This window comes from Pleurodeles waltl, unplaced genomic scaffold, assembly GCF_031143425.1.
Source record: "Pleurodeles waltl isolate 20211129_DDA unplaced genomic scaffold, aPleWal1.hap1.20221129 scaffold_72, whole genome shotgun sequence".
In the NCBI taxonomy this organism is placed as follows: domain Eukaryota; kingdom Metazoa; phylum Chordata; class Amphibia; order Caudata; family Salamandridae; genus Pleurodeles; species Pleurodeles waltl.
This window is the reverse complement of record NW_027150393.1, coordinates 1,059,686-1,076,228: the sequence shown is the minus strand read 5'-3', so window position 1 is coordinate 1,076,228 and position 16,543 is coordinate 1,059,686. Positions and strand designations below refer to the sequence as shown.

The window sequence follows — 16,543 nt, the reverse complement described above, 5'->3', positions numbered from 1 at the left end:
CCCTGCTTTTCTGAAAGACGCTTCAGAAGATGTTTCAAATGCCTCTGCAGCAGCAGTCTAGTTGGTATAGGGGTATGATTCTCGCTTCGGGTGTGAGAGGACCTTGGTTCAAATCCCAGACAAACCCTTACCTTTATAGGTTCAGTCTGTGTTTTAAACAGGAGTATTTCTGCTTTTCACTCTTGTAAGATGTCATGTTGCAATGCAATACATGCTTTATACCTGCGTTGAGACGGTTCAGCATCATGAAGGTATGCAAGATTTCTTTGCAACTGCTTTTCTGTGCTGGAGCAGCAGTGCTCATAGGAACATTAAATGCACAGTGCTTCTCCATGGTAATTTCGGGTCCAGTTCTGAAATCACCTCTTGGAATGAAAGTGATGCCAGTTCCTTTCTTCCAAGGCAAGAGATCGTGTTCCGGAAGGCTCAGCTTTGAGCGTCATGAACATTGGCCCTCAGTCCTTGCATCCCAGTCCAATGCAGAGCCACATAAAGCAAGCAGGTGTGTCTGTTTCCATAGTGTGGTGGTTCCAGTACAATGCATAGCCACATGAAGCAAGCCGGCAAGTGTGTCTGTTTGTGTAGTGTAGTAGTTATCATGCGCACCACATGCAAAAGGTCCCTGGTTCGAAGCCAAGCAAATACAGCAAGTCGCTGGGCTTTTTCCCAGTATTTGCATTTCCTGATTCAGCTGACAGGCAAGCTGAGATAAAAGAGACTGTGTCTATCCCTCACCATCGTGAGGTACTACGCTCCTGGGGCATCTGTCACAGCTCACCAAGAGGAGTTGCCCCAGCTTACGTCAGTCAGTTGCTCACTGTTTGACCTTTGCATTGAAGCCTGAGCCTACCGCATTCAAGCCAGCCAAGGAAGGAAGGTATGAGAGCGAAAATAGCTTTCCTGCCCTCACCAAGAACACACACCTTGAGCAAATAAGGTGCCAGACTTACAAGGCCCAATCGCCAACGGAGCATCACTTTTAGTGACGCCCCGGTGGCACTATGCACTGCGCGGTATTTACAAGATGGCGTTCAGCCACTTTTTGTGGCTTAATACCACCTTGTAAATACGGCACCTTAGCATTCAGCGCTTTCCCTGGAAGGGGCGTGCAATGGGTGTTGCTGTGAGTGTGCCACAGCAACACCATAGCATTTTGATGCTGCTCCAGATTTAGGAGTTGTCGTAAATCTGCGTCAGCGCCAAAATCCAACGCCATCCCAGGGGTATCGTTAGAGTGGCGCACTGAGGAGAAATGTTTTCATTTCTCCTCGTTTTTTCTCTCTCTATGTGTGCTGCATTCTGCAGCACACATAGAAGTAAGAGCAAATCACCATTGAAGATTTTTCTTTTGGCCAGGAAGGTGTCCCTTCCTGCACAAAAACAATTTCCCCCTCAACGCAGTCATCCTTGTACCATGGTGCAAGAACGGCTGCGTTGGCGCTCAGCAGCTAATTTAGAGCTGGCGCAGGGGGAAGCACAGGGGTGCGCTGTATTCTACTAAATACAGCGCTTCCCTGCATTTTGAAAATGACGGAGCGTGGGGGTTGCAAATTTGGCACAGCTTCGCGCTCAGTCATTTTCTTGTAAATCTGGGACAAAATGTCTAAAGGATAGAGGCTTTTTATGTCATGTTCGATGACGACCATGCAAATGACTCTAGTCATACTGCAGAAGAGAGCACCATGTGGCGTTTCTTGCTTTGGGATGTAGTCTCCCACTCTCTGCCACCAACCCTCGGAGCAGGGTGGAAGCCGTACAGCTTCTGTTCCCAGGCTCGTTGGTCTAGGGGTATGATTCTCGCTTCGGGTGCGAGAGGTCCCTGGTTCAAATCCCGGACTAGCCTATTTCAGCGGAAAACAATAAAATCCTGCTCAAAATACACAACCCCTCAACATTTCTCATTCCACTCAAAGCATTGTTGCGCAAAACATATTTTTTGCCTCAGGCGAAAAATGGATTACAATGCCTTGGCTTCCTTCCTGCTTGCTCTCAGTCCGCCCTGTGTGATGATTTCACAGGCTTGCGTTCTTGGCATTTAGGCATCAGATATTTGTCTGTCTCTGCCCGCAGCTGTGACTTTTCAGGACGTCTGAGTGTATGCATGCTGGCTGACACCGCTGCATTTTTCACACTTACCCCTCGCATTCTGAGCAACTGCTGATCAAGTATAGAGGAAATCGGGCAAACATATGAGGGGAACTGTGCTCCTTCAGTCAAGCCAGCAAGCTTGTTTCTGTAGTGTAGTGGTTATCACATTTGCCTCACACGCAAAAGGTCCCCGGTTCGACACTGGGCAGCAGTAGCTTTTGTGTTTGCTCACTAAAACCTCAGTCTCTCTCAATGCACACTTAGACAGAAATGACCTTTAAAAACTAGTGACCTGTGTAAAATGTGCTTTACTATTGCAGGACGATAAAAAGTTATCTGCATCCCTCGGTGGTCGTGCATGTGCCTTGTTTCTTGTTCTGTTTTTTTTTTTTCTTGGCCATTTTATATTGTGGGGCCTTTAAAGCTGTGACTTTGATAGGAACATTGCAAGCGGCAGCATCAACAAGTGCAGACTGAAGAGTCAGACCTGCACAAAATTTTGGCTGTCAGGATGGCCGAGTGGTCTAAGGTGCCAGACTCAAGAGAGCTTGATCTTCAGTGAAGCTGAGCCTTCTGGTCTCTTCATGGAGGCGTGGGTTCAAATCCCACTCCTAACAGGTGTGTTTTCTTCCCTTAAATCTTGCTCTGCTTGCACAGCCAGCTCCTCACACAACTATCTTTGGAAGCTGCTGTGGCATGTGAGGAGAAATCCACCAACCCATCGGCTGGGCCCTCAATCAAAATTCTGTGTATTACTGGAAGGGGCATCTCAGGCACACCTTCTGTTAGAGCTGCACTTTATGACAGTAACTACCATGCTGGTTTCTACTTAAGCAGTTGATTCTATCGTTTGAAGTGAGTCTCTCCTGCCACCTTTTGGGCAAAGAAGACACTGCCCCTGCAACAACACTGGCAGACAAGCTGAAACTGGGTTTCTTGGTTAGGTGGGCGGAGCATATTGGCAATGGTGCCTCCTTGTGACTTGCAATTTACATGAAGAAGACAGAGAGGCAGCTGGGATTAGGCAGTACCCATGAATCCCTGAACACTGTCTTGCGACTTGCACACAATTCTGAAATGAGGCGGGGGAAAGGAGGTGATTTCCCCATCAAGGGCCATTCCGGGAAATCAGCCACCCTGCGTCTCCCAGGTGAGTGTTTCAGGCCTATGAGCCACTACTATAAATCTCGCCTGATCGAGCAAGTGTGCTTGAATCCAAGAGGCATGTTTCTCTGGCTCAAGAGCTAGCAGGCCCTTCAGTGCTTCTGGTCTGGAAGTCTAAGGTGCAAGGGTCCAGGACTTGCAGAGGGTTACAACTACCAGAAAGGGTCTGCTTTTCACAGCAGTGCCCTAGTTCAGCTCACTGGCACAGGGCATCTTGACTACCTCTTTCCTTGCTAGAGACAAACAAAAAATCCTTGACAGAAAACATCAATTGCTATGGCACGCTTAGAGAGAGAGCCTACAAATGGCCCTGCTTTTCTGAAAGATGCTTCAGAAGATATTTCAAATGCCTCTGCAGCAGCAGTCTAGTTGGTATAGGGGTATGATTCTCGCTTCGGGTGTGAGAGGACCTTGGTTCAAATCCCAGACAAACCCTTACCTTTATAGGTTCAGTCTGTGTTTTAAACAGGAGTATTTCTGCTTTTCACTCTTGTAAGATGTCATGTTGCAATGCAATACATGCTTTATACCTGCGTTGAGACGGTTCAGCATCATGAAGGTATGCCAGATTTCTTTGCAACTGCTTTTCTGTGCTGGAGCAGCAGTGCTCATAGGAACATTAAATGCACAGTGCTTCTCCATGGTAATTTCGGGTCCAGTTCTGAAATCACCTCTTGGAATGAAAGTGATGCCAGTTCCTTTCTTCCAAGGCAAGAGATCGTGTTCCGGGAGGCTCAGCTTTGAGCGTCATGAACATTGGCCCTTAGTCCTTGCATCCCAGTCCAATGCAGAGCCACATAAAGCAAGCAGGTGTGTCTGTTTCCATAGTGTGGTGGTTCCAGTACAATGCATAGCCACATGAAGCAAGCCGGCAAGTGTGTCTGTTTGTGTAGTGTAGTGGTTATTATGCGCACCTCACATGCAAAAGCTCCCTGGTTCAAAGCCAAGCAAAAACAGCAAGTCGCTGGGCTTTTTCCCAGTATTTGCATTTCCTGACTCAGCTGACAGGCAAGCTGAGATAAAAGAGACTGTGTCTATCCCTCACCATCGTGAGGTACTACGCTCCTGGGGCATCTGTCACAGCTCACCAAGAGGAGTTGCGTCAGTCAGTTGCTCACTGTTTGACCTTTGCATTGAAGCCTGAGCCTACCGCATTCAAGCCAGCCAAGGAAGGAAGGTATGAGAGCGAAAATAGCTTTCCTGCCCTCACCAAGAACACACACCTTGAGCAAATAAGGTGCCAGACTTACAAGGCCCAATCGCCAACGGAGCATCACTTTTAGTGACACCCCGGTGGCACTATGCACTGCGCGGTATTTACAAGATGGCGTTCAGCCACTTTTTGTGGCTTAATACCACCTTGTAAATACGGCACCTTAGCATTCAGCGCTTTCCCTGGAAGGGGCGTGCAATGGGTGTTGCTGTGAGTGTGCCACAGCAACACCATAGCATTTTGATGCTGCTCCAGATTTAGGAGTTGTCGTAAATCTGCGTCAGCGCCAAAATCCAACGCCATCCCAGGGGTATCGTTAGAGTGGCGCACTGAGGAGAAATGTTTTCATTTCTCCTCGTTTTTTCTCTCTCTATGTGTGCTGCATTCTGCAGCACACATAGAAGTAAGAGCAAATCACCATTGAAGATTTTTCTTTGGGCCAGGAAGGTGTCCCTTCCTGCACAAAAACAATTTCCCCCTCAACGCAGTCATCCTTGTACCATGGTGCAAGAACAGCTGCGTTGGCGCTCAGCAGCTAATTTAGAGCTGGCGCAGGGGGAAGCACAGGGGTGCGCTGTATTCTACTAAATACAGCGCTTCCCTGCATTTTGAAAATGACGGAGCGTGGGGCTTGCAAATTTGGCACAGCTTCGCGCTCAGTCATTTTCTTGTAAATCTGGGACAAAATGTCTAAAGGATAGAGGCTTTTTATGTCATGTTCGATGACGACCATGCAAATGACTCTAGTCATACTGCAGAAGAGAGCACCATGTGGCGTTTCTTGCTTTGGGATGTAGTCTCCCACTCTCTGCCACCAACCCTCGGAGCAGGGTGGAAGCCGTACAGCTTCTGTTCCCAGGCTCGTTGGTCTAGGGGTATGATTCTCGCTTCGGGTGCAAGAGGTCCCAGGTTCAAATCCCGGACTAGCCTATTTCATCGGAAAACAATAAAATCCTGCTCAAAATACACAACCCCTCAACATTTCTCATTCCACTCGAAGCATTGTTGCGCAAAACATATTTTTTGCCTCAGGCGAAAAATGGATTACAATGCCTTGGCTTCCTTCCTGCTTGCTCTCAGTCCGCCCTGTGTGATGATTTCACAGGCTTGCGTTCTTGGCATTTAGGCATCAGATATTTGTCTGTCTCTGCCCGCAGCTGTGACTTTTCAGGACGTCTGAGTGTATGCATGCTGGCTGACACCGCTGCATTTTTCACACTTACCCCTCGCATTCTGAGCAACTGCTGATCAAGTATAGAGGAAATCGGGCAAACATATGAGGGGAACTGTGCTCCTTCAGTCAAGCCAGCAAGCTTGTTTCTGTAGTGTAGTGGTTATCACATTTGCCTCACACGCAAAAGGTCCCCGGTTCGACACTGGGCAGCAGTAGCTTTTGTGTTTGCTCACTAAAACCTCAGTCTCTCTCAATGCACACTTAGACAGAAATGACCTTTAAAAACTAGTGACCTGTGTAAAATGTGCTTTACTATTGCAGGACGATAAAAAGTTATCTGCATCCCTCGGTGGTCGTGCATGTGCCTTGTTTCTTGTTCTGTTTTTTTTTTTTCTTGGCCATTTTATATTGTGGGGCCTTTAAAGCTGTGACTTTGATAGGAACATTGCAAGCGGCAGCATCAACAAGTGCAGACTGAAGAGTCAGACCTGCACAATATTTTGGCTGTCAGGATGGCCGAGTGGTCTAAGGTGCCAGACTCAAGAGAGCTTGATCTTCAGTGAAGCTGAGCCTTCTGGTCTCTTCATGGAGGCGTGGGTTCAAATCCCACTCCTAACAGGTGTGTTTTCTTCCCTTAAATCTTGCTCTGCTTGCACAGCCAGCTCCTCACACAACTATCTTTGGAAGCTGCTGTGGCATGTGAGGAGAAATCCACCAACCCATCGGCTGGGCCCTCAATCAAAATTCTGTGTATTACTGGAAGGGGCATCTCAGGCACACCTTCTGTTAGAGCTGCACTTTATGACAGTAACTACCATGCTGGTTTCTACTTAAGCAGTTGATTCTATCGTTTGAAGTGAGTCTCTCCTGCCACCTTTTGGGCAAAGAAGACACTGCCCCTGCAACAACACAGGCAGACAAGCTGAAACTGGGTTTCTTGGTTAGGTGGGCGGAGCATATTGGCAATGGTGCCTCCTTGTGACTTGCAATTTACATGAAGAAGACAGAGAGGCAGCTGGGATTAGGCAGTACCCATGAATCCCTGAACACTGTCTTGCGACTTGCACACAATTCTGAAATGAGGCGGGGGAAAGGAGGTGATTTCCCCATCAAGGGCCATTCCGGGAAATCAGCCACCCTGCGTCTCCCAGGTGAGTGTTTCAGGCCTATGAGCCACTACTATAAATCTCGCCTGATCGAGCAAGTGTGCTTGAATCCAAGAGGCATGCTTCTCTGGCTCAAGAGCTAGCAGGCCCTTCAGTGCTTCTGGTCTGGAAGTCTAAGGTGCAAGGGTCCAGGACTTGCAGAGGGTTACAACTACCAGAAAGGGTCTGCTTTTCACATCAGTGCCCTAGTTCAGCTCACTGGCACAGGGCATCTTGACTACCTTTTTCCTTGCTAGAGACAAACAAAAAATCCTTGACAGAAAACATAAATTGCTATGGCACGCTTAGAGAGAGAGCCTCCAAATGGCCCTGCTTTTCTGAAAGACGCTTCAGAAGATGTTTCAAATGCCTCTGCAGCAGCAGTCTAGTTGGTATAGGGGTATGATTCTCGCTTCGGGTGTGAGAGGACCTTGGTTCAAATCCCAGACAAACCCTTACCTTTATAGGTTCAGTCTGTGTTTTAAACAGGAGTATTTCTGCTTTTCACTCTTGTAAGATGTCAAGTTGCAATGCAATACATGCTTTATACCTGCATTGAGATGGTTCAGCATCATGAAGGTATGCGAGATTTCTTTGCAACTGCTTTTCTGTGCTGGAGCAGCAGTGCTCATAGGAACATTAAATGCACAGTGCTTCTCCATGGTAATTTCGGGACCAGTTCTGAAATCACCTCTTCGAATGAAAGTGATGCCAGTTCCTTTCTTCCAAGGCAAGAGATCGTGTTCCGGAAGGCTCAGCTTTGAGCGTCATGAACATTCGCCCTCAGTCCTTGCATCCCAGTCCAATGCAGAGCCACATAAAGCAAGCAGGTGTGTCTTTTTCCATAGTGTGGTGGTTCCAGTACAATGCATAGCCACATGAAGGAAGCCGGCAAGTGTGTCTGTTTGTGTAGTGTAGTGGTTATCATGCGCACCTCACATGCGAAAGGTCCCTGGTTCGAAGCCAAGCAAAAACAGCAAGTCGCTGGGCTTTTTCCCAGTATTTGCATTTCCTGACTCAGCTGACAGGCAAGCTGAGATAAAAGAGACTGTGTCTATCCCTCACCATCGTGAGGTACTACGCTCCTGGGGCATCTGTCACAGCTCACCAAGAGGAGTTGCGTCAGTCAGTTGCTCACTGTTTGACCTTTGCATTGAAGCCTGAGCCTACCGCATTCAAGCCAGCCAAGGAAGGAAGGTATGAGAGCGAAAATAGCTTTCCTGCCCTCACCAAGAACACACACCTTGAGCAAATAAGGTGCCAGACTTACAAGGCCCAATCGCCAGCGGAGCATCACTTTTAGTGACGCCCCGGTGGCACTATGCACTGCGCGGTATTTACAAGATGGCGTTCAGCCACTTTTCGTGGCTTAACACCACCTTGTAAATACGGCACCTTAGCATTCAGCGCTTTCCCTGGAAGGGGCGTGCAATGGGTGTTGCTGTGAGTGTGCCACAGCAACACCATAGCATTTTGATGCTGCTCCAGATTTAGGAGTTGTCGTAAATCTGCGTCAGCGCCAAAATCCAACGCCATCCCAGGGGTATCGTTAGAGTGGCGCACTGAGGAGAAATTTTTTCATTTCTCCTCGTTTTACTTCTTTCTATGTGTGCTGCATTCTGCAGCACACATAGAAGTAAGAGCAAATCACCATTGAAGATTTTTCTTTTGGCCAGGAATGTGTCCCTTCCTGCACAAAAACAATTTCCCCCTCAACGCAGTCATCCTTGTACCATGGTGCAAGAACGGCTGCGTTGGCGCTCAGCAGCTAATTTAGAGCTGGCGCAGGGGGAAGCACAGGGGTGCGCTGTATTCTACTAAATACGGTGCTTCCCTGCATTTTGAAAATGACGGAGCGTGGGGCTTGCAAATTTGGCACAGCGTCGCGCTCAGTCATTTTCTTGTAAATCTGGGACAAAATGTCTAAAGGATAGAGGCTTTTTATGTCATGTTCGATGACGACCATGCAAATGACTCTAGTCATACTGCAGAAGAGAGCACCATGTGGCGTTTCTTGCTTTGGGATGTAGTCTCCCACTCTCTGCCACCAACCCTCGGAGCAGGGTGGGAGCCGTAGCGCTTCTGTGCCAAGGCTCGTTGGTCTAGGGGTATGATTCTCACTTCGGGTGCGAGAGGTCTCGGGTTCAAATCCCAGACGAGCCCATTTTAGCGGAAAACAATCAAATCCTGCTCAAAATACACAACCCCTCAACATTTCTCATTCCACTCGAAGCATTGTTGCGCAAAACATATTTTTTGCCTCAGGCAAAAAATGGATTACAATGCCTTGGCTTCCTTCCTGCTTGCTCTCAGTGCGCCCTGTGTGATGATTTCACAGGCTTGCGTTCCTGGCATTTAGGCATCAGATATTTGTCTGTCTCTGCCCGCAGCTGTGACTTTTAAGGACGTCTGAGTGTATGCATGCTGGCTGACACCGCTGCAATTTTCACACTTACCCCTCGCATTCTGAGCAACTGCTGATCAAGTATAGAGGAAATCGGGCAAACATATGAGGGGAACTGTGCTCCTTCAGTCAAGCCCGCAAGCTTGTTTCTGTAGTGTAGTGGTTATCACATTTGCCTCACACGCAAAAGGTCCCCGGTTCGACACTGGACAGCAGTAGCTTTTGTGTTTGCTCACTAAAACCTCAGTCTCTCTCAATGCACACTTAGACAGAAATGACCTTTAAAAACTTGTGACCTGTGTAAAATGTGCTTTACTATTGCAGGACGATAAAAAGTTATCTGCATCCCTCGGTGGTCGTGCATGTGCCTTGTTTCTTGTTCTGTTTTTTGTTTTTTTCTTGGCCATGTTATATTGTGGGGCCTTTAAAGCTGTGACTTTGATAGGAACATTGCAAGCAGCAGCATCAACAAGTGCATACTGAAGAGTCAGACCTGCATGATGTTTTGGCTGTCAGGATGGCCCAGTGGTCTAAGGTGACAGACTCAAGAGAGCTTGATCTTCAGTGAAGCTGAGCCTTCTGGTCTCTTCATGGAGGCGTGGGTTCAAATCCCACTCCTAACAGGTGTGTTTTCTTCCCTTAAGTCTTGCTCTGCTTGCACAGCCAGCTCCTCACACCACTATCTTTGGAAGCTGCTGTGGCATGTGAGGAGAAATCCACCAACCCATCGGCTGGGCCCTCAATCAAAATTCTGAGTATTACTGGAAGGGGCATCTCAGGCACACCTTCTGTTAGAGCTGCACTTTATGACAGTAACTACCATGATGGTTTCTACTTAAGCAGTTGGTTCTATCGTTTGAAGTGAGTCTCTCCTGCCACCTTTTGGGCAAAGAAGACACTGCCCCTGCAACAACACAGGCAGACAAGCTCAAACTGGGTTTCTTGGTTAGGTGGGCGGAGCATATTGGCAATGGTGCCTCCTCGTGACTTGCAATTTACATGAAGAAGACAGAGAGGCAGCTGGGAGTAGTCAGTACCCATGAACCCCTGAACATTGTCTTGCGACTTGCACACAATTCTGAAATGAGGCGGGGGAAATTAGGTGATTTCCCCATCAAGGACCATTCCGGGAAATCAGCCACCCCGCGTCTCCCAGGTGAGTGTTTCAGGCCTATGAGCCACTACTATAAATCTCGCCTGATCGAGCCTGATTGAGCGAGCGAGTGTGCTTGAATCCAAGAGGCATGCTTCTCTGGCTCAAGAGCTAGCAGGCCCTTCAGTGCTTCTGGTCTGAAAGTCTAAGGTGCAAGGGTCCAGGACTTGCAGAGGGTTACAACTACCAGAAAGGGTCTGCTTTTCACATCAGTGCCCTAGTTCAGCTCACTGGCACAGGGCATCTTGACTACCTCTTTCCTTGCTAGAGACAAACAAAAAATCCTTGACAGAAAACATCAATTGCTATGGCACGCTTAGAGAGAGAGCCTCCAAATGGCCCTGCTTTTCTGAAAGACGCTTCAGAAGATGTTTCAAATGCCTCTGCAGCAGCAGTCTAGTTGGTATAGGGGTATGATTCTCGCTTCGGGTGTGAGAGGACCTTGGTTCAAATCCCAGACAAACCCTTACCTTTATAGGTTCAGTCTGTGTTTTAAACAGGAGTATTTCTGCTTTTCACTCTTGTAAGATGTCATGTTGCAATGCAATACATGCTTTATACCTGCGTTGAGACGGTTCAGCATCATGAAGGTATGCGAGATTTCTTTGCAACTGCTTTTCTGTGCTGGAGCAGCAGTGCTCATAGGAACATTAAATGCACAGTGCTTCTCCATGGTAATTTCGGGTCCAGTTCTGAAATCACCTCTTGGAATGAAAGTGATGCCAGTTCCTTTCTTCCAAGGCAAGAGATCGTGTTCCGGAAGGCTCAGCTTTGAGCATCATGAACATTGGCCCTCAGTCCTTGCATCCCAGTCCAATACAGAGCCACATAAAGCAAGCAGGTGTGTCTGTTTCCATAGTGTGGTGGTTCCAGTACAATGCATAGCCACATGAAGCATGCCGGCAAGTGTGTCTGTTTGTGTAGTGTAGTGGTTATCATGCGCACCTCACATGCGAAAGGTCCCTGGTTCGAAGCCAAGCAAAAACAGCAAATCGCTGGGCTTTTTCCCAGTATTTGCATTTCCTGACTCAGCTGACAGGCAAGCTGAGATAAAAGAGACTGTGTCTATTCCTCACCATCGTGAGGTACTACGCTCCTGGGGCATCTGTCACAGCTCACCAAGAGGAGTTGCGCCAGCTTACGTCAGTCAGTTGCTCACTGTTTGACCTTTGCATTGAAGCCTGAGCCTACCGCATTCAAGCCAGCCAAGGAAGGAAGGTATGAGAGCGAAAATAGCTTTCCTGCCCTCACCAAGAACACACACCTTGAGCAAATAAGGTGCCAGACTTACAAGACCCAATCGCCAACGGAGCATCACTTTTAGTGACGCCCCGGTGGCACTATGCACTGCGCGGTATTTACAAGATGGCGTTCAGCCACTTTTTGTGGCTTAACACCACCTTGTAAATACGGCACCTTAGCATTCAGCGCTTTCCCTGGAAGGGGCGTGCAATGGGTGTTGCTGTGAGTGTGCCACAGCAACACCATAGCATTTTGATGCTGCTCCAGATTTAGGAGTTGTCGTAAATCTGCGTCAGCGCCAAAATCCAACGCCATCCCAGGGGTATCGTTAGAGTGGCGCACTGAGGAGAAATGTTTTCATTTCTCCTCGTTTTACCTCTTTCTATGTGTGCTGCATTCTGCAGCACACATAGAAGTAAGAGCAAATCACCATTGAAGATTTTTCTTTTGGCCAGGAAGGTGTCCCTTCCTGCACAAAAACAATTTCCCCCTCAACGCAGACATCCTTGTACCATGGTGCAAGAACGGCTGCGTTGGCGCTCAGCAGCTGATTTAGAGCTGGCGTAGGGGGAAGCACAGGGGTGCGCTGTATTCTACTAAATAGGGCGCTTCCCTGCATTTTGAAAATGACGGAGCGTGGGGCTTGCAAATTTGGTACAGCGTCGCGCTCAGTCATTTTCTTGTAAATCTGGGACAAAATGTCTAAAGGATAGAGGCTTTTTATGTCATGTTCGATGACGACCATGCAAATGACTCTAGTCATACTGCAGAAGAGAGCACCATGTGGCGATTCTTGCTTTGGGATGTAGTCTCCCACTCTCTGCCACCAACCCTCGGAGCAGGGTGGGAGCCGTAGCGCTTCTGTGCCCAGGCTCGTTGGTCTAGGGGGATGATTCTCGCTTCGGGTGCGAGAGGTCCCAGGTCCAAATCCCGGACGAGCCCATTTTAGCGGAAAACAATCAAATCCTGCTCAAAATACACAACCCCTCAACATTTCTCATTCCACTCGAAGCATTGTTGCACAAAACATATTTTTTGCCTCAGGCGAAAAATGGATTACAATGCCTTGGCTTCCTTCCTGCTTGCTCTCAGTGCGCCCTGTGTGATGATTTCACAGGCTTGCGTTCCTGGCATTTAGGCATCAGATGTTTGTCTGTCTCTGCCCGCAGCTGTGACTTTTCAGCACGTCTGAGTGTATGCATGCTGGCTGACACCGCTGCAATTTTCACACTTACCCCTCGCATTCTGAGCAACTGCTGATCAAGTATAGAGGAAATCGGGCAAACATATGAGGGGAACTGTGCTCCTTTAGTCAAGCCAGCAAGCTTGTTTCTGTAGTGTAGTGGTTATCACATTTGCCTCACACGCAAAAGGTCCCCGGTTCGACACTAGGCAGCAGTAGCTTTTGTGTTTGCTCACTAAAACCTCAGTCTCTCTCAATGCACACTTAGACAGAAATGACCTTTAAAAACTTGTGACCTGTGTAAAATGTGCTTTACTATTGCAGGACGATAAAAAGTTATCTGCATCCCTCGGTGGTCGTGCATGTGCCTTGTTTCTTGTTCTGTTTTTTTTTTTTTCTTGGCCATGTTATATTGTGGGGCCTTTAAAGCTGTGACTTTGATAGGAACATTGCAAGCGGCAGCATCAACAAGTGCAGACTGAAGAGTCAGACCTGCACAATGTTTTGGCTGTCAGGATGGCCGAGTGGTCTAAGGTGCCAGACTCAAGAGAGCTTGATCTTCAGTGAAGCTGAGCCTTCTGGTCTCTTCATGGAGGCGTGGGTTCAAATCCCACTCCTAACAGGTGTGTTTTCTTCCCTTAAATCTTGCTCTGCTTGCACAGCCAGCTCCTCACACCACTATCTTTGGAAGCTGCTGTGGCATGTGAGGAGAAATCCACCAACCCATCGGCTGGGCCCTCAATCAAAATTCTGTGTATTACTGGAAGGGGCATCTCAGGCACACCTTCTGTTAGAGCTGCACTTTATGACAGTAACTACCATGCTCGTTTCTACTTAAGCAGTTGGTTCTATCGTTTGAAGTGAGTCTCTCCTGCCACCTTTTGGGCAAAGAAGACACTGCCCCTGCAACAACACAGGCAGACAAGCTCAAACTGGGTTTCTTGGTTAGGTGGGCGGAGCATATTGGCAATGGTGCCTCCTCGTGACTTGCAATTTACATGAAGAAGACAGAGAGGCAGCTGGGAGTAGGCAGTACCCATGAACCCCTGAACACTGTCTTGCGACTTGCACACAATTCTGAAATGAGGCGGGGGAAAGGAGGTGATTTCCCCATCAAGGGCCATTCCGGGAAATCAGCCACCCCGCGTCTCCCAGGTGAGTGTTTCAGGCCTATGAGCCACTACTATAAATCTCGCCTGATCGAGCGCTGAGCGAGCAAGTGTGCTTGAATCCAAGAGGCATGCTTCTCTGGCTCAAGAGCTAGCAGGCCCTTCAGTGCTTCTGGTCTGGAAGTCTAAGCTGCAAGGGTCCAGGACTTGCAGAGGGTTACAACTACCAGAAAGGGTCTGCTTTTCACATCAGTGCTCTAGTTCAGCTCACTGGCACAGGGCATCTTGACTACCTCTTTCCTTGCTAGAGACAAACAAAAAATCCTTGACAGAAAACATCAATTGCTATGGCACGCTTTGAGAGAGAGCCTCCAAATGGCCCTGCTTTTCTGAAAGACGCTTCAGAAGATGTTTCAAATTCCTCTGCAGCAGCAGTCTAGTTGGTATAGGGGTATGGTTCTCGCATCGGGGGTGAGAGGACCTTGGTTCAAATCCCAGACAAACCCTTACCTTTATAGGTTCAGTCTGTGTTTTAAACAGGAGTATTTCTGCTTTTCACTCTTGTAAGATGTCATGTTGCAATGCAATACATGCTTTATACCTGCGTTGAGACGGTTCAGCATCATGAAGGTATGCAAGATTTCTTTGCAACTGCTTTTCTGTGCTGGAGCAGCAGTGTTCATAGGAACATTAAATGCACAGTGCTTCTCCATGGTAATTTCGGGTCCAGTTCTGAAATCACCTCTTGGAATGAAAGTGATGCCAGTTCCTTTCTTCCAAGGCAAGAGATCGTGTTCCGGAAGGCTCAGCTTTGAGCGTCATGAACATTGGCCATCAGTCCTTGCATCCCAGTCCAATGCAGAGCCACATAAAGCAAGCAGGTGTGTCTGTTTCCATAGTGTGGTGGTTCCAGTACAATGCATAGCCACATGAAGCAAGCCGGCAAGTGTGTATGCTTGTGTAGTGTAGTGGTTATCATGCGCACCTCACATGCAAAAGGTCCCTGGTTCGAAGCCAAGCAAAAACAGCAAGTCGCTGGGCTTTTTCCCAGTATTTGCATTTCCTGACTCAGCTGACAGGCAAGCTGAGATAAAAGAGACTGTGTCTATCCCTCACCATCGTGAGGTTCTACGCTCCTGGGGCATCTGTCACAGCTCACCAAGAGGAGTTGCGCCAGCTTACGTCAGTCAGTTGCTCACTGTTTGACCTTTGCATTGAAGCCTGAGCCTACCACATTCATGCCAGCCAAGGAAGGAAGGTATGAGAGCGAAAATAGCTTTCCTGCCCTCACCAAGAACACACACCTTGAGCAAATAAGGTGCCAGACTTACAAGGCCCAATCGCCAACGGAGCATCACTTTTAGTGACGCCCCGGTGGCACTATGCACTGCGCGGTATTTACAAGATGGCGTTCAGCCACTTTTTGTGGCTTAACACCACCTTGTAAATACGGCACCTTAGCATTCAGCGCTTTCCCTGGAAGGGGCGTGCCATGGGTGTTGCTGTGAGTGTGCCACAGCAACACCATAGCATTTTGATGCTGCTCCAGATTTAGGAGTTGTCGTAAATCTGCGTCAGCGCCAAAATCCAACGCCATCCCAGGGGTATCGTTAGAGTGGCGCACTGAGGAGAAATGTTTTCATTTCTCCTCGTTTTTTCTCTTTCTATGTGTGCTGCATTCTGCAGCACACATAGAAGTAAGAGCAAATCACCATTGAAGATTTTTCTTTTGGCCAGGAAGGTGTCCCTTCCTGCACAAAAACAATTTCCCCCTCAACGCAGTCATCCTTGTACCATGGTGCAAGAACGGCTGCGTTGGCGCTCAGCAGCTAATTTAGAGCTGGCGCAGGGGGAAGCACAGGGGTGCGCTGTATTCTACTAAATACGGCGCTTCCCTGCATTTTGAAAATGACGGAGCGTGGGGCTTGCAAATTTGGCACAGCGTCGCGCTCAGTCATTTTCTTGTAAATCTGGGACAAAATGTCTAAAGTATAGAGGCTTTTTATGTCATGTTCGATGACGACCATGCAAATGACTCTAGTCATACTGCAGAAGAGAGCACCATGTGGCGTTTCTTGCTTTGGGATGTAGTCTCCCACTCTCTGCCACCAACCCTCGGAGCAGGGTGGGAGCCGTAGCACTTCTGTGCCCAGGCTCGTTGGTCTAGGGGTATGATTCTCGCTTCGGGTGCGAGAGGTCCCGGTTCAAATCCTGGACGAGCCCATTTTAGCGAAAAACAATCAAATCCTGCTCAAAATACACAACCCCTCAACATTTCTCATTCCAGTCGAAGCATTGTTGCGCAAAACATATTTTTTGCCTCAGGCGAAAAATGGATTACAATGCCTTGGCTTCCTTCCTGCTTGCTCTCAGTGCGCCCTGTGTGATGATTTCACAGGCTTGCGTTCCTGGCATTTAGGCATCAGATATTTGTCTGTCTCTGCCCGCAGCTGTGACTTTTCAGGACGTCTGAGTGTATGCATGCTGGCTGACACCGCTGCAATTTTCACACTTACCCCTCGCATTCTGAGCAACTGCTGATCAAGTATAGAGGAAATCGGGCAAACATATGAGGGGAACTGTGCTCCTTCAGTCCAGCCAGCACGCTTGTTTCTGTAGTGCAGTGGTTATCACATTTGCCTCACACGCAAAAGGTCCCCGGTTCGAC

The 16,543-nt window shown here is 48.2% G+C and overlaps 1 non-coding gene across 1 annotated transcript; it reads left to right on the top strand.

Moving 5' to 3' along the window:
• Positions 1 to 16,027: 16,027 nt before the first annotated feature.
• Positions 16,028 to 16,098, top strand: TRNAP-CGG (transfer RNA proline (anticodon CGG)). The gene has a single exon. It is a non-coding gene; the product is annotated as a tRNA-Pro (tRNA).
• The last annotated feature ends 445 nt before the right edge of the window (positions 16,099 to 16,543 follow it).